General features: G+C 41.8%; 1 long non-coding RNA gene across 1 annotated transcript; it reads right to left on the reverse strand.

The window, feature by feature from the left end:
- Positions 1–24: 24 nt before the first annotated feature.
- On the reverse strand, positions 25–9,375 carry LOC135309135 (uncharacterized). The gene is made up of 2 exons (XR_010369457.1): positions 6,915–9,375; positions 25–654 (listed from the first exon to the last, which is right to left on the reverse strand). It is a non-coding gene; the product is annotated as an uncharacterized LOC135309135 (long non-coding RNA).
- Positions 9,376–17,976: the final 8,601 nt, after the last annotated feature.

Here is a 17,976-nt window from a genome sequence, read left to right on the forward strand (position 1 = left end):
AAGGGTTTCAGCCCCTGCTGTTCATTGTAGTGGAAGCTTCCAGTTTTGCTAGTGGTTGGTATTGATGGGTTTAGATTTTGAGAAGGCTATTTCCTACTATACAATATAAATTATTATAATAATTTTATAAGTACTGTGTAATGCAATTAAGTTGTTTGTAGTGCACTTTGCTGTTGTAAGTCATTCCAGCTATCTGGAGTATATGTATATCCCCATATACAGCCATCTGTTTCTGATGGAAGTGGTGAAAGTGCATGGAGATTTCCTTTGGATTTGACACTAATTAAATGTGGAGTTCTTCATGGGTGTACTTTCATTTAGGTAGTAAAGATTAGTGGTAGTATTGGAATAAAAAACCATTAACTTTGCTTTTCACAGTTGGTTTTCTACCATAAAGAAAAGAAATATAAGTTGTCAGAAATAAAATTGTTGAAGTTCTTGTGCTTTGTGCAGCCCTGCTCAAAGCCCTGATGTTGACATGCATTGGAAAACTTGCTTTCAAGAATGAATCATACCAACTTTTCTTGATTCTTAAGGTTTTGGCTGAAAAAAAACTTCAGGGTTTTAAATGGCTTGGTCCTGTTTCAGCAGAGTAGTATGTCCTTGCCTTCCAGGAGATAGGTAGAAGTCTTTGCAGTCTTTAGAAGTGATGCTCTGATGGATTAAAATAGTTTATATTAAAAACTGAGAACTCTGCCAACTGGCAGTGTATAAATTTTAGTCTTCAACAGTGCAAGACTTTAAGTTATGGGAAAGTCATTGCAGTATCTACTACAATTAGAATTTATTGACACTTATGTGACTGCCCTAGAGAAGCTAATAAACCTAATTTCTAAAATTTTTAAAATACACTTATGAGACTGTAGTGACCTCTTGCAACACTAACACTGTTTCACTGAATTTTCCTTAGAAATAAATCTGTGGGAGGTAAGAAGACAAACTTAACTCTGAGCTGGTTTCCCCACTAACGTGTCTGCATCCTAAAACGTGTGAGTATTTCTCCCACAAGGGGTCAGTAGCACCCTCCATTTGGCACCGCTTTTTATTACGTATAAGCAGAAAGCAAACAAGGGATAAGGATAATGATGATTGCATTAATATGTGGGTGGACCCGACCTAACTTGTCTCCTTCTTCAAGCAGGCTAAGTATAATTACGTTATTTGCTGACTTCAGTAAGCACCATATTCTATCCTCTGACTCTCATGTGACATGAACATTGCTACTATTGATTAGGGCAAAGTTCCAGTGGAGTGTTTGCCTTTAGCTCTAGTTGAAAGTATTCATTTAGTCAAGCTTTTTTTCAAAAGCATGCAGTTGGAGCAGATAAACTGTATGAAAGAGCTTGTCCAGCAGGCAGGGGAAAAGAATTCTTGTATGAGAGCCCCACATATTCTTAATGATAACCACAGTCTCCCTAGATGGCTAGAGCTGATTAATATTTTCCACTCTATAGTAACACAGCTTATAGTTAAATATGCTTTGAAGCCTATCAAGCTGCTCAGTGGAAGGAATGTCCAGCTTCTCAAGGCTTCCCTGAGTATGCAAGTTACTTGAAGGCCAGAAGTTTGAAGTTGAAGTAACTCATAATCTTTCTCCCAAGAGGCTGAACAGACCAGAGAGCTATTCCTTCAACAAAAGTTTCCATCCCCTGTAGCAAAGTCATGTTTCACAAATAGGAATCTTGAGATGCTCAATGTCATTCAGGAACAGGTTCTTATGTGTGTTGAATTTAACAAGGGACCTTCCTTACCTTTGTGTTTGCAACTCTTGTTATTCTCTGTCACATCTCTTGTGGGGTTTGTATTTCATGTCCTCAGTGCTTCTGTCCCTGCTACTAAAATCCTCCATTTCAATTCTTTCTTTGTCTATTTTTGATAGCAGAACAGACAGTCCCTTCCTTCTTGCTATATCCCTTCTGAGTATCCTGATTTTTATTTTACACTTAAGGTTGGCATAAGCGTAGTGAAGCCCTGTCCTTGTGTCCCTAACTCCATGTGAATTTCTGTATTGACAGGAAGAATTATTGAATTTGGTCTGGGCATAATTTCACATTAATTTATTGACATCTGTTATTTCTCCCCATTGGTGGCATAAGAAAAAAAAAATTGTCTACCACCTGAGGAAAGGATAGGGCCACTTCTGATCTCAACCATATGAGGAAATTCAGAAACCAAGTAAATGTTTCAAGGTTGTTTGGCTTCGGTGATGTCTTTTTGTCCTATAGGCCACCTGTAATTTTCGTTCTTACTGTATCCTGGGTTCGATTTTTGGTGGCAGCCTAAGGGTTTATTTTCAAAGAAACTTATAAGCAACTAGGAGAGAAGCTTCCATCTAGAGTGTCTTGTGCACTTATGTTGCCTGGAGGAAGTTCAGTAGGATTGCTTGCAAAGAGAAGGGGTCTGGTTTTGGACTTGCCTCCATAAATAATTAGGGAAAGAATTCCATCTCTTTGAATAAAGTAAATATGAAACAACGTTCCAAATATTTCTTTTCTGCTAAGATTTCATAATCCCTACTGTTTATATACTTTACAGTTGTAAGGTAGCATGAGGTTCTGTATGAAAGCTATATAAACTAAATGCCAATTATATAGCATTCATTTCCCAATGGCCTTAGATTGTTGGCTTTGAAATACAATACTATTATTCCTTTTTTTCTTCTGTGATGAGACCTGTAAAATAAAGATTACTTCAGGTCTATCCAGATGAGGCGGCTTTTCCTAACACAGAACCCTAGTTAAGCTGTTTGTGGTACAGCCATACAACATGTTCAAGTTTTTTGTCTTTTTCTGATTTATAGCACATAGCACTTAAAGCACCTAATTTATATTTATATTGGCTTTTGGTCAAGTGATTCTGATTCTGTGTAAAGCTGAGGAAGTCTTCATATGTCCTCTGAAATTGCATTCTCCCACCATTTCATGTAGAGGATATAGAGCCTGGAAGCACCATACTTTTTTGTTGAGATAGGGAAGTGTGCTAGAGTAAGGGTATAGGGAAACTTAAAGCTAAAATACAGTCATAGACGTAGTTCTTTTGAGAAACTCAGATGGCAAATTTGACAGAGAGAAAAGTGGTCTACTAAATTTGAGTTTTAAATTCCTCTGTACCCTCTCTGGAGAGCCTGTAACATGGATGTCCTGCATGTCCCACTACCCTGGGTAGGTCCCTCCACACCAAATCTCCCTGGAGGAATATGTCTGATAATTATAACGAAACTATTCCACCCACGGAGAAGGAAGGCATGGGAGTTACAAGCCAGTCCCTGGTGCAAAAGCTGTGGATTTGCTGTTTTATTTAACACAGCTCTCTTCCCACACTGCACACGGAGAATGTAAAGGAGTAAGTGATCTTGACTTGGATTTTCTGTGTGCTGTGGCTGTCTGCACCCAGGCAGGAGCATAAAGGAGCTGCTGCAAATCAACTGCTCAGTAATGAGCTGTGTGAGGTGCTTGCCCTGCAGCAAGCAGAAGTTGGGAGCCACTTACACTTTTAAAGTGCTGCAGCCAAGTAGGCTTGAGTGGGCCAAGCCCTCTGGGCATCTACTTATCCTGAGCTGACATTACTTTATTGGTAAGTGGCATGGAAATGAAATAGATTTGAAAAGCATATCTTCATTAACAAGATTGGGATACCAGACATTTAATTTCAGGCTTTATCTGCTGTGCTGAATCAAATGGTGACACCAAGATTTGTCAAGCAGTTGTTGAGCACTCCAGGTTAGTCATTGGCTTTTGTAGGAGTTTCTCAACTTTGAGGACATAGTCAAATAGTCCTCAGAAAAGGAAAAAACCCAACTAGCTAGCAAGAGTGTTTCAGAAGTAAGTTTTGGGGGGTTTTTGGTTGGTTGGCTTTTGGTTTGTGGGCTTGTTTTTTTTGCTTTGGTTTGGTTTTGGTTTTTTGTTGTTTTTGGGGTTTTTTTTTTGTTTTGTTTTTTTTTTTTTTTTTGTTCTCACCCTCTACTGGATGGCGACTGTGCCTGGTTTTTCATTTTTCTTGCCAATTTTCATTTAGCCAAAAATACTGCCATAACCACTACTTGACATCTGGACTTGCCAAAATCAAACTTATATCCTATATGTCTGTTCCAGCTATTCCTGACCATCATATGACCTCTCCCCAGAACAACCTTCCAAGGGTGTGATTGTGTGTTTGTAGGGTTATAGGAGAGCTAGGGTTATCCTCTGTGACTTTCCAGGACAAGGAAAGGAATTAAATGTTGATTTGGTCTGATCTTTTTCTTTCTGACCATCTTCAGTTATCAAATGTTGAGATGCCCTTTTTTCATGTGGCATTTAATTTTGAGAGGAAATCAATGAGGGCATAATTGCTGTGCTTGGATTTCTTGGATTTGGTCTTTCCTTTCCTACAAAAATCAGGCCTGTTGGCCTAAGATTGGTTGTTTTATGAGGTACAGATTTAAACACTAAGCTAGCCAGCACTGCTCATAGGAATATTAAAGAGATGGGCTGGAGCTGGCAGGTTTTTCTAGGGAAGATAAGGAAGGGCTTAGCACATCCTAGGTTAAGCTCCTCCCTGTCACAGCTGAATGCTAAATGCTGTGTGACCTGCAGTGTCTGAAGGGTAGATAGAGATTAAGGCATCTTCATGGCACAGTGCTGTGTCCATAGGAGCTAGCAGTGAGGGAAGTGCAATCTATCCACGATAACATATTTTTCATGAGTTGGTACATCTGGCTTTTCTGGAAGGGTAGGTAGCCTGAGGTGAGGTCAGTAGGTACCCTAGGGAACCTGGAGATAGAGCGTTGGGTGGTGCTTGGTACTCGTAGCCCAGAACTCCAGAGCAAGTTTGCTCGTGTATCTGTGGATTGGCTGTCAGTGCATTAGAAACAAGAGAATCTATAAGGCACCAGCTTTCCATGTTTGCATGAAGTGTCCTTCCCTGTGCTTTATTAATTTACTTCCTCCTGATATGGAAAGAACACAGGAAGCTAACAAGCCTAGCTTGTTTTGCTGTGAAGAAGTGTCTATATGCAGCATTGAACATCTCCTTAGATAGCTTTGAATGTGGAGAGGCAAAGAAAAAAAAAAACAAAACGGAGAGGGGGGAGGACAGAGAGATCTTTAATGATGTGTTACATTATTGATGGAATTTCTAACCCAGGGAACTGCCTGCCTGGGAGCTGTGGGCAGTGTTACCCACAGTTACTGCTTGCTTGTGCATGGTTCATTTTTGTTTTATTGTTCGGGGAAGATAAAGTGGTGTTTCTGCTAAGACTGGTGACTGGCTGGGAAGAGCTGCCTGGTTCTGCTGAGCACAGCTGCCAAAACTGGAGCAAGCCAAGGGAGAGCGGTTCTTTTGTCAGGGACAGAAATGTGGTCTGACACAGCTTTCTTATCAAAGGGAAGGATTTTTCACTTCAGGAGGAAGTTTGGCTGGGAAGGCATTGGATAACTTTTTTTTTTCAGCTCTGCGGGAAGTCCTGTATAAATTTGTTTTCCATGAATGTAATAGTTCTGCTTCTGACTCTCTGGAGAGAACATTAGTGCCGTGTATGCGGGAAATAACACAAGGGTGACTAAAATATTTTTAATCTGAGTAAGTCAGCAAACATACCTTGTGTGCTCACAGCCAGGAGCCATTTGCTCTTGGCTTATACCATGGAGCAGGCAAAAAGTAGGTCTCTTTTTTTTCTAATTTTTTATTCTAAGTATTTCTGAAATTTCCCTTGATCCGTTCCAAGTCATCATGTTGTAGTTAAATTAAAACTCAGCCTTTTCTTCTGGTAAATACCTTGTGTAACAGGAGTGATTTGTTTGTATTTCAGCTTAAACTTGGATAATTTTGTTTAAACATTAAGAGCCTACGTGTATATAATATAGAGAAGTTTCTTTAATACAGTTGAAGAAACAAGTTATCCTCTAACTGAGGTCATTAGACTGTGATTTGTTACATTTGGTTTCCGTGGTTTTCCTGTAAGTCTTTACACGAGTCACTTAGTTTTGTGTTTCCTCTCTTTCTTAAGTGTGAAATGAGAAATTACTGCTTGGGGCTACGAAAAGAAATTTGGTGGTGTATGCAGGGACTCCTACAACATCTGTAGTGAGTTCCTGAGTAGATAAGATGCCTCCCCTGCCAGCCAGTCACACTGTGGTGTACCAGCTCAGTTCGGTGTTTTCCTGATGAAAAACTGAAACCAGGTACTAGTGCTACTGCAATCTTGCCACAGAGCAAATAGGCATAAAATGAACTAATACCTTCCACCACCCAAGCAATGGGAGTTATTAATTAACTAGCAATTATATACAAATGTGTATTTTATTATACTTTACAAGTAACTGTTGATCATTATTTCCTTATTAAATCTGTTAATGAGAAAGAGCTGTATTCAGTACAGGTACTGAGTTATAACTAAGTGAGCTGACAAAATGCCAGCTTTTGGGTGGCAACATTTCTCTGAGGTTCTCTCTGTGATCTTGTCAGTGCACTGAAGCATTTTAATGAGTGCTCTCTGGAACTCCACCTCCCACAGCCAGTGGGTGTCACTGCAAGCATTGCAGTGAGGGAAGAACGATTTTGGGGAGAAAGAATAAAAGTTCAAGTGTATGCTGTATTTTTAAGTTAGAAATAATTGCAGAGGAACAATTAAACCCTAATTTAACAACCTAGCAATTTGCATAGATGTTTCTTGGAGATGCTTAAAGGTTTGAAATACTTACTAAAAAAAAAAAAAAAATTAAGTATCCTAGATGGACAAGGCTGACAGCAGTCATGTCACTGGCAACTTCCATAGCCATGCTGGCCCCAAATGCTGACTTCCTTTCTAGTGCTGAATGCTATGCACCTCAGAGATGGTGGTGGTTTAAAAAAAAAAACCCAACAGTCAAAACAGCCAAAAACAAACACCAAAGAACCCCCAAAAGCCTTTCCTTGAATTCTTTAAGACCACTTACATGGAATTCTTGCTGTTTGCAGATCTGAGTGCTAAAGGTCACTCTGACTCAAAGCCCCCCTCTTCCCTGGAGAGCTGGCGGTCCCCAAAGCCAGGTGAGCTGACGCAGATGCTCTTCCAAGCCAGTGCTGGGGAAAGACGTGGTTGTAGCATCCCCAGCCCTCTGCCCGCAGCTGGCACAGCCCAGGCAGCCCTGCAGGCTGGGGACTGTGCAGAGCACAGACCTTGCCAGCAGTGGGAAGGGTGGCCCCCTCGGGAGGGGCCTCCCTCGCACAGGTCGTTGCTAAGGCCCGCGTTGTCTCTGCCTGTGTTATCGTGAGGATGACAGTTTAAACAGGCCTTATCACTGTGTATTCAATCAAGGTTTATGAGGCCTGATAAAGATGTCACCTAGTTGCTTTCTGTGTTCATTAAAACCCTATTCCCCAGTAGGACTTTGCTGTGTTATGTTTTTCTTTTTTTCTTTCTTCACTGAATTTTAGGTGTCTTCTGAAGAAAGAGGTGTGTGTTGGAAGGAAAGGCGTAATGCTTACTTGAATGCCCCTAATATTACTGTGGGAAAGCCCAAAGCCCAAATTTAGTAGCTTGGTTGACACAACTCTATCTGTATTTAATATCTTATATTGTCATAATTGCTTATTTAATAGTTCAGTAAAGTTTCCTAAATGTAGCCTATGCAGGGCAGTAAAGTGACTTGTGTGCACTTCCCTGCCCTGTTGTGTTGGTGCTGAAGGTGGCTTGGGAGGGGCTTGGTGTTACTCAGTTATGATACAGGATGTTGTGGGTTGAGTTCCCATTGAGACTTTTCCTCATGGATGGAGGCTGTATATTTCCAACACAGAAATGTAAGCTTGTTCACTTACTGTTCTGGTTGTATGTCAAAGCTGAAGAAATGGCTGCAATGAATAGGTAGTCATATAAAATGCATCCATAATTCTCATGTCATTTGTCTGTGAACAGTAATAGAAAGCAGGCAAGAATTAAGTCTGTCTTGTCCTGTAAATGTGTTCATTTTGAAGTGATTTTTTTCCCCTCAACCCATGTCCTCCTAGCTAAAATTTAAAACAAATACATTGTCTTAATTGCATCTGATGTCATGTCCAATTCTGCCAGTCTTCAGAAAAATCTTATTTCTACAGTAAGCAGAAGTTGCTCAGTTGCATTTTTGTTGGTTAAGTAAAATTTGTTTTAAAACAAAACATATACAAAACCATAATGAAATATGATTAGTTGCAGCTGCTTGCTGTGTTATAAAAGAGAAAAATGTTAGGGGAGTCTATTGGCTAAAAAGATTTGAAAATATGTAACAGACTCAAGACCTTAGTTCAGGCACAAATCAATTGAGATTAAGCATGTGTGTTCAGGCTCTTTTAAAAAATGGGAAGAAATTGAATACTCAATTGGTTCCATAGATCCCCAGGTCATAGTAAATTCCTGTTATTTACACTTTAGCATATTGGCTCCCTGCATCCTCCAAACTTTGTGAATACTAATGGCTGTTGGCATTTCAGAAATGATTCTTTCACTTTGTTTACAGTTTTGCTGCTGCTGGCAAGCATTGGACTATCAAAGGCTTTAATGCTGTGCATGTGCATTTCATAATAGAATGTTATTCTATGAGGATAATAACACTTACTAGAGATCAGTAATAAAATGAAAAACAGAGCCTCTCCACCATCACTTGTTAACACTTCTAATGATTGTTTGCCTATTAACACTAATTGGTTATATGCTTCCATTTTAGCCCTGTGCAGGCTGGCATAAGCATGAGGCACTCGTGTATGTGCAGTACTTATGAATAGCTGTGCTGGCCTACTGATCTCTGCAATAAAAGTTACTGTACCATGATCTGGGTCTGCTTTTTTTAAAATGTTTTATATTAGAACCACTTGTTGACCTCTGCCTTATCAATTCACTCTATCTGTTTGCCTTTAAACAGTAGTCACGGTATTCTCCAGAATATTTGCCTGGTACAGTGGTGTCCATTTAGCCTTGACCATGGAATAGTCTGTGGTCTTCCAGTAGTACAGTATCTTTTGAAGCTTGCCTTAAAACTAGAATGTGTTGTTAAACCTTTGTTTGACTTTAGAGAGTTGACTGTGGGCATTCTAAAATCATAACTGATTTGCCTTCTGATGTTCCTGGAGCTAAGGTAGAAAGTGTTGTGGTTGCAGGCAGTTTCTGGGTTCAGGAAACCACCTTCACTCAGTGAGCACTTTCGGCAGGGTGAGGAAGGGGAATCTGAAGCAAGGCAATGAAAGGTACCTTTGGAAGCTGAAGTCTCACTCCAGACATGTGTGCTAACATGCTAAATTGCCAGAACATGGTTGCCATCCAAAAGCTTGTCTGGCTTCAAATGTATATTGATTTAAATCCAATCCTCATTTAAATCCAAAAGCTCATAACAACAGAATATTCGGCTGAAAGTCTGGTGATAATTTGGTACAGAAGAGTGAAGTAGTTCAAATATTAACAATACCAAGAGATCCCTGGCCTGTTACTAGCCAGCTGAATGGGAAAGTGCTCTCCATGCGGAGTAATTGGCTTTCCCTTCTATTCATGTTTGGATGGAGCAATATATTCAGTTGCATCCACACAGGGATTGTTTCAGCCATACCTTGTGGTAGTTCACCTGTACTATCCAACCTTAGACATTGAGCTGAACAAAAACTACACTTCAGTTCAGTTCTTGGCATCAGCAGTTTTCGTCACAGATCTTAAGCTGCTATCACCAGCCTTTGGAGTAGTGTCGAGAAGTATCAGAATCTCAGTCACTGCTCTGTTTCCATATTGAGAGGGGAATTGTGGTAAATCAGGAGCAGAAGAGGGCCCTGCTATGGGAAGAACCGTGAATAATGGTGTTTGCCAGTGCCACCCAGAGCACGCTGCAGCCTCGTGAAGGGAGGCAGAGCGTGCAGCGCCGATAAGGGACGGCGATGGTGCCCGTGGTGCCATGGCTGTGCTGCCGTGTGTTGTGCCGTAGCCATGGCACCTGGTGATTGATGAATGTCTGTGGGCTGGTGCTGTGCTGAGGTGATTAGATATTTATTGCTCACAGCCACGCTAGTCCAGTCTAGGAGGTGACTTGAGGCCTCTGCAGGTCTGTTGAGAAGACTTGCTCTCAAGTTGAGGCATCTCATGTATACACCTACTGTATGTAGGTCAGTGTTTATGGACACCTGAGTGCTCACCAGCAGTCAGCCCGGTTAATCCAGCTCCTATGGAGAGGTCAGTAGCTCCATGCACTGGGAGATTGCCAGCCCCTGTCCATGAGGATGTGGTAATTGATTTTCTCAGTTGAGTAAAAAGAGCAAAAAATCCTCTCTATATGCCATTCTGGTGCATTTGCTTACAATATCATATGATTTGTTCTGTTGTGCCCAGCAGCATTACTCAGGGACATACAGTGAATGTAAGTTTAGAAAATAGGCTTGTTTCTTCTTGAGGTACATTTCATTTATCTTCAAAGCAGACCTCAAAGGCTAATAATTTAAAACCATTTCCCTAGAGAGCAGAATGGCTAAATCAAATCAAAGAGTGTATCCCAAGGTATTTGTGTACCTCCCTCAAATCAGTTGATAGGACTGATTTATTAACTAGAAACTTCATTTTTTCTAATTAGTGAAATTACAGTGCAGGCCAGCCACAAAGTTTTGTTGTTGTAACCCTCACCCACCTTCCCTGCAATATTGCTTCTTCTTGTGCTAATCTAAATGTAAATTGTAAGCCCTGTGGGACAGAGTTTGTCCCTTACATCCTTTCCCTTCCTTTTCTATTCTATTTCTATTTATTTCTATTTCTTTCTTTTGTATTTAATTTAATTTACTTTTATTTTTTATTTTACGTTTGCACATGATCCTCAGGGCAGAGTAGCTGTTGCTTGCCTTACATGCTCCTTGATGATTCCTAAATTCATGTCTTTAATCGAGTCCACTCATGGCCTCTCTTTTCCACCATGAATCAGAGTATCTGCAATAAGCCAGCAGCACAGAGCGTATTTTAAGATCTTAACAGCTCCCACTGGAGCCTCCTCACTTCCCCCATGACCAGGAAAAATGAATTGCCTGTGTGAGATGCTGGATCAACAAACTAGAATTGTTTGGGAAAAGAAAAAGAAATGGATGTGAGGAAGGAGTTACAAAAAGCCAGAGAACACCCTGTGGTTTCTTCTCTCTCTCTCACAAATGGGGATCCTGCTCCTGCACAGCTGTGGTGGCGGAGCCCGGGCTGGGAGAAGGCTTTGGGATGTGTAGGCCCCAGCCACAGAGGGGGTTTATGGGTCAAAATCAATACCTGCATGTTAGTCCATATAAATAAATCACACGCCTGTAAAATACATGCTGTAGTTTGCTGCTGGGCCCTGCGGGAGTAAGAAAATAATTTAGCACAGCTGGATGCTTGTTCGTCTTCCAAACCGTTTTTATGGTCTAAGAGAACAGCTTCCTAAATCGCCGTCTCATGGAAAAGCGGGGTGTGGGGCTGCACCAGAGTGCAAAGGCACTGCTGTCATTTTAATTAAAAAATCTGCTCGCTCACTTACCTTCCAAAACACCCCTGTTCCCTCTAACCAAGGAATTTCTACCTAATCCGAGCGAGCAGCTGTTGTCTGCCAAATGGCCAGTCTGTGCTGCTGGCGGAGCTGCCTGGGTGAGCCGCGTTCCCGCGCTGCCGAGGGCTCCGTGTGAAACCTCTTCCCTGAACTTGAACTCCAGCGAGGAGTCCCTGCGGCTCGTGGAGACTGAACCAGTCCTTGCAGCAGTAAAGGCTCCCAAAGACTCTGTAAGGCCCAATGCCACCGCAGTTGAGGGCCCGCTGGAGATGTTGGGATGCCAAGAAAGGATGTTTGATGCTAACCTCTGTGCTTAATGGACCGAGTAATTTCTTCACTACCCTTGTCAGTGAATAAACCAGGCTTTTGCGAGCCCAGTGGAAGATATAGGAGTTATATGAGGGGCTTTGAAGGCTGCAAGGGTGGAATCAGTGCTAGCTACAGAGGTGCTTCATTGCTTTGGTGCCTACAATGCGTGTCAGGGAAGAACCTGGCACAGGTTTCCATGTCCTTAGAAGCCACGGTGAATGGGCTGTAAATATCTTTGCATTCAGCTCAGGTCTCTGAGGAAAAGTGGGAAGCCAGTGTTGATCTGGTGTTTGATCTGCATGGCTGGCAGCACCCAGCAGTTGCTCTCAGCTGAAAGATGGAGGAATGCCTGCTGGCCCAACAAAATGCTGCGTGAGCAGCAGCAGTGCCAAAGTTTTGGTTTCTCCTCAATTTCTGGTCTATAAAATGCTCTGGTAAGTTCTGTCAATGGGGAGTTGGGAGGAAGTGGTGTGGCCCGCGGTACATGGAGAACGTGGGCTCTCATCAGATATATGTCCCCTTTTAAAAATGCAAATTGATAAATAAACACTGAAACAATAGGGCCGTGCTAATCCTTTTACAAAGGGTAAATTGCTAATCTAACTCCCCAGCCAGGATGGCTGCTTCACCTTAACAATAGCTGCATTTATACCTTATGTTTTACTTGTAAACTGACATGTAGTGAATTGGAAAGGGTTTCAGCTCACCTGCTTGCTGGGGGAGGGCGGCTAATCCTTTCATGCCCTTCACACTCGGTGAGCAATGCTGCCATTTGATCACACTGAAGCAAAAAGGCCAGCCAGATTTTCAGCCAGTTTAGGCTTGGTTGTGCTTGTGCTCTAACAATGCTGCCAGTGTCTCCAGTGAGTGCAAAGAGAAAGGTCTATTCATGTCTTCACCAAGCCAGTACCTGAGGGCCTGATCTTCAAAGGCATTGGGCACCCTCAGGAAAGGATGCTGAGCTCTCTGACGCTCAGTGACCCCAGTTTTCCTCACTTTTCAAGCATGTTGGGTCCTTGTTAATGGATATCGGCAGCAAGGAGTGTGTGTACCCACCTTCAGTGGCCTGCTCCTGGCTGATGAGGCCACCATGGAAAACCGGCTGGAAGGGAGAAGGTTCTGAGCATCCTGGTCCCTCACATTGCTGTGACAGGGGACTGGGAGCTTGAAACAGGGATGGGAGCTGTGGTGGGTTACCAGGGCGGTAGAGTGGTGCCACTGAGTTGATTGAAAGGTTGTATGTGTCTTTGCCTTGCCTGGCATTCATGCAGATTTTATAAGTTTACAGAATTGCTTGTGGTCATGTTGGATAAGTCCTGCCTTGGAGTTTTGTCCTCAGCTGCTGCAGCTTCTTGTCTTCTCCTACCACTTGGGTTTTTGTTTGTTTGCTTTTTCCTTTTCTTCTATATTAGTCTCCAGCATAAGGTCTGATCCAAAGAAATGGAAATAAGATTTTTCTTGCTGTATTTGTTCACTAAGGTGCCTACAAACCTTTGAGCCTGTTTGGGAATGAAGGAAACATGGAGGTTTCATAGCTGTAGAGTCACAAATTCAGGGCAATTTGATTCAGAATAAGTATTGAATGAAATATTTTGGTAGATGAGACCTATGGGGTTCTATCTTCCATGTAACCAGATTTATATGAGCACAGAAGAGGAAAATCAGGATGATTTCTATTTTTTTATCCCTGGAGGAAATATAATCTCCCAATGTCATGTGAGATTAGCATCAACATGCATTTTTCCCAAGATAAATCGTATCAGGCATCTGGCAAAGCAATTCATGTTACTTGTATTCAAGGGATTCTTTAGAGAGGGAGGCAGAAGCAGTCATGGACCAAACATGCCATAAAAGTTGTGTGGAAGACTTGGAGAATCTGGGTTTGACTTTGCTGGCCTGAGGTCTTCTCACTGCCAGGAGAGGAGTGTTAGTGCAACATCAGCTCCAGGGAGAATCTAGTAAGGGATACTGCAGCAGATTAAATTAAAGACTGTGGGAAATGGATAATTAGAACTAAAACCCACTAGCTCATAAAGACCTAAAAGTTTCATTATTTTTTTAGTATGAATTTTTACCACAGTTAGCTTGAATTAAGAGCGCTCATTCTTTTTGCTTTGGTTAACAAAGGCGGAGCTAGCCCAAGTAACACCAATGGAAGAGTTACAGAAAAAGCTCTTTCATCTCCATTTCAGTCTCAGCTAAGAAAAATTCACATTAAATTATCAGTCATGATTTTTATTTGAACTCTGACTCAAACTATTGGCATTGAGAATTCAATGTGGGGTCAACAGACAACAAATTTAAGTGACTTACCTGTTAAAAAGATATAACAGATTTGAGGCAGTTTTCTTGGCAGAGTTCCATAAAATTAAATTTGGCTACTAAGTTGCATTAATATTTTCACCAAGTGTCAGTGTAGGAGTTTGCTGATGACCTGGAGTTGGGAAGCATTTTACATAAAGAGTGGAATTTAAATCTCCACAGGAGAACAGAATAATCACATAGCAGAAGAGGTGTGAAATTTAATGCTGCAGGAGATAAGATCTCATAGTATTTAGGGGAAAATAATAAACATTTTGGCAATGAACTGAAGCCGGAGGGTTCAGAGAAGGTGAAAACCGGGATGCTGTAGTGAGTCACAGGAAGTGTAAGTTGGATGCAGTGTCAGTGCAAGTCTTTCCAGGGAAGAGGGGAGCACTGTAGCTGTATTGCTGAGCTAGGTGCTGAGGAGAGACCTTGTGTGAAATGCTGTGTATGGCCTGGGGCAGCTGTCTTTGCAGGAAGAACTGGAAAAAAGAAACAGACCATGCTAAAAGCATTGGGCTACCAGAGCAACCAGGACGCTGGAAACCTTTGTCTTGTGAGAGGGAAAACCAGCTTCACTCACAAGCTACAGAGTGGGAAAGGTGCAAAGAAGAAGAACTGGAACTGAGGGACAGTGACTATAAAGAGTATACACAAGTAAAAAACAGTAGAGAGAACAGTTAAGTGTAGATTTAAGAATAAAGGCTGCAGGTTAAAGAGGAGGTTCCCACAGTTTGAGCTGTGAGATTCTGGATGAGCCTTCCAAGATGAGCAGCTTGGAAAACTTGGTGAATGTGTAAGTGTTCAATATGTGCATTGACAGATTGGCAAAGACAGATGATCAAGCCAGCAGCAGGGAGGGCATTATTGATTATAATACTGGCCTAGTATAAGGGATCTGTGGGAAAGAAGGGCAGGGACAGTCCTTAGCCAAGCAAACCGTGCTGGAAAGACAGAAAAGTTGTAGAGGCTTTAGATCAAATTACACTGTCCTTGGTCTTGTCTTCTCTGCCAATGCAATGGTATTAGGCATCTCAGAATAAATGTATTCAGTTTTGGTAGATGGTAACCGCTTAACCTAGTGATGGAGAAGAGACTCATGTGGATGTGGGAAGTGATGAAGGAAGACAATGGATTTTCTTTCTATACTTTCTCTGTTATTTTGTACACACACACACATACACTGACATATATGTAGTTGCCATGAAAAGCCTGGAAGGAAGGTATTCTTGCTTCAGTATGCTGCCTTAAATTTCTTGTAGCCATCCTTGCTTGTGGTAGGCAGGGCAGGAATGAGCTCTTTGAGTTAATGAGAGCAGCAGCCCCTGTACAGTCTGCTGGAAGGTGTATAAATCTCTGTGTGGAGTAAGGTGACCAAGCAGTGTTTGAGCCTGAGCTTCCAGCTCTGAGACTTCCAATTTGCCCAGCTAAATCCCCTTTCAGACTGGAAGCACAACTGTGTTGAAACCTGCTGTGAGACCCTCAAGACTCTTATATAAAAAGCAACTGGACAAAGGTCAAACCCAGAAAGGGAGAAAAAAAATCCCAAAACCAAGAAACTAAAACCTATGGGAACAATCATGTAAGAAGAGGAAGGAAGAATGTTTCCTGGAAAATAAAGAACCTCACTGAAGTTTAAATCTAGCCCAGACACCCCGAGTCAGCCTAGTTATGTTGGAAAAGCTTAATCCAGCAGAAAAAGGGAAGGAAAAGAAAAGAAGTTAAAATGCTGGAGAAGCAAATGATAACAAGTTGCCCTTGCGTCATGGTCCTTCATATCCTGGCTGTACTGCACACCACAGAGGGGTGTTTTGTGCATCCCTGTGCTCAGACTGCTTTGTTACTAGAAAGAAGAAAGAAGTGAAATGGGTGCAGGGAGAGAGTACCATGTTCTAGATCATCCAGAAGAGGAGGAATGTCACTCTGGACACGCAGCTCAAAGCAGCCTACAAAACTCTGCACAGGAGAACCCCTGCTCTGCAGCCCTAAGCACACACTGCGCAAAAGTTAAAAGCAATCACAAGAGAATTTTAATGCCATGTTAAATGTTGATTCATGTGTGGCTGGAGCCACAGTGACCTGGAGGGCTGGTGCTTGATCCAGCCCCAAAGTGATAAATTGATCTGTAATTGATGCCAGTTTCCGTGCGTGGCAAAAGTCATCTGATAGGGACCTGTGGTGAAGGGTGTGAGCTGGAGCCAGGAGCCGTGTCCTCCTGGAGTGGGTGTGCTCCTGGCAGGCTGAGCCACCCTTGGGAATAGCTCTCTGCACAGCAAAGTTATCATCACCTGATAAACGATAACATTCCCTCCCCTGCCAAAGCAGACCCCAGTAGCATCACTGGTTCCTGACTGCCCAGATTCAGGTGCATCGTGTTCTGTTTCTTCCGCTTGAGAAAGGAGCAGCTGAAGGGTTTTAGCAAGGAATTGCTCCCAATCTGGTCCACACCAATGGTAAACAGCTTTTCCCCTGATCACAAATGGCTATTGCCTTTTTTACTGTTATCGTTTGGTTTTGATCACTCAAAATAAAGACTATTTTTTTAGGAAATAGATGGAATTTTAAATATATATCAGATGTTTAGGCCAGATGCTTATTAAGTCAATGAATCATTCACAATTGAGAAATATTTGCTGTCTCCACATGTTACTGACATGAGGAGTGCTTTTTTTACGGAGCATATGGAGGAACAAGTTGCTCTCTGATTAAGGGAGTGAACTGAATCAGATTTTCATCAGCTTTCACTGGAGCAGATTCTCTGAGCTCTGGCGGTTCTGTGAGTGAGCCATGCTGCTTTCTCTGGGTCTCGCTCTGTCTCCCCCTCCCTCCCACTTGTTCTTCCCTTTTATGCAGTTGTCTATTTTTCTCAGGCTTTGTTGAAGTTCAGTTTGTGAAATTTGGTTTGCCCAAGGTTAGGTTCCATAGAATGCTGAGCTAAATGCAAAGTGGTTTAAATCTGGCAGCCAATTTGTGATCACTTAGACAAATAAAAGGAATTGTCTTGAAGTGTGTGAACACTGGTGAAAATTGGGACATCTGTGTCATCTTCTCACCAGCAACAGTTCTTGTGAGTATCCAATAATCATTGTCTGCCTTGTTTTCCCATAACTTTGAATCAAAGGGAGCATCTACAGAAACTGCAAGCTCTACTATAAAATACCTTCGGGCAGAAGCTATACTTCTTCATGAGTGTGTTATTGTTCTAGCCAGGGCTGCAGAGAAAAACAACAGTTTTGGAAAGATGCAGAAAGTGGTATTTGCCACAAATTAAAGCTGGATATTGAAAAGGTAAAAAGTTAAAATAACGCTTGTGGAGTTTAATGGGCTATCCACATAGGTTTGAAACGCCACCATTCCTGTGAGAAGCAAATAGACTTATGTGCTTATCATTATACTTCTTTATTTCTAATTAACCTGTTGATTGGTATTGTGTGTGTGTGTACATATATATGGTGTGTATGTGTATATTTTATATATATATAGTTGTATATATTGTTGGGCTTTGGAAGTCATTAGTCCCTGCTCTATTGTGTCACCTACCTAACTGAAATGAGCTATAAAGTTTTCTGGCCAAAATATGTGTTTGGATTATCAAGAATCTGACAGCCTTTAGGACTCTGGCAGGGAAGAGAGGAACGAGCATCACATTTATCTATCTAGCTTATTTATTTCTGTGCATAGTTCCTTGATGCTATTTGGGCAGCAGGTCATATAACTGTTTCCCCAGAGCTGTCTGTCCAACAGGAAACCATGAAAGCATTAGACATGTGCCAGCTGAAAATCCCCTTGCTGAAACACTGTAGATTTTGCTATAGTTCTGCAGTAGGTACTTTTCTCTGAGCTCATGCACGAACAAACCTCCCAGACTGGAGCTGAACCAGAAAGGAGAAGCTAGACAATG

Source organism: Passer domesticus, chromosome 1 (assembly GCF_036417665.1).
Source record: "Passer domesticus isolate bPasDom1 chromosome 1, bPasDom1.hap1, whole genome shotgun sequence".
Taxonomy (NCBI): Eukaryota; Metazoa; Chordata; class Aves; order Passeriformes; family Passeridae; genus Passer; species Passer domesticus.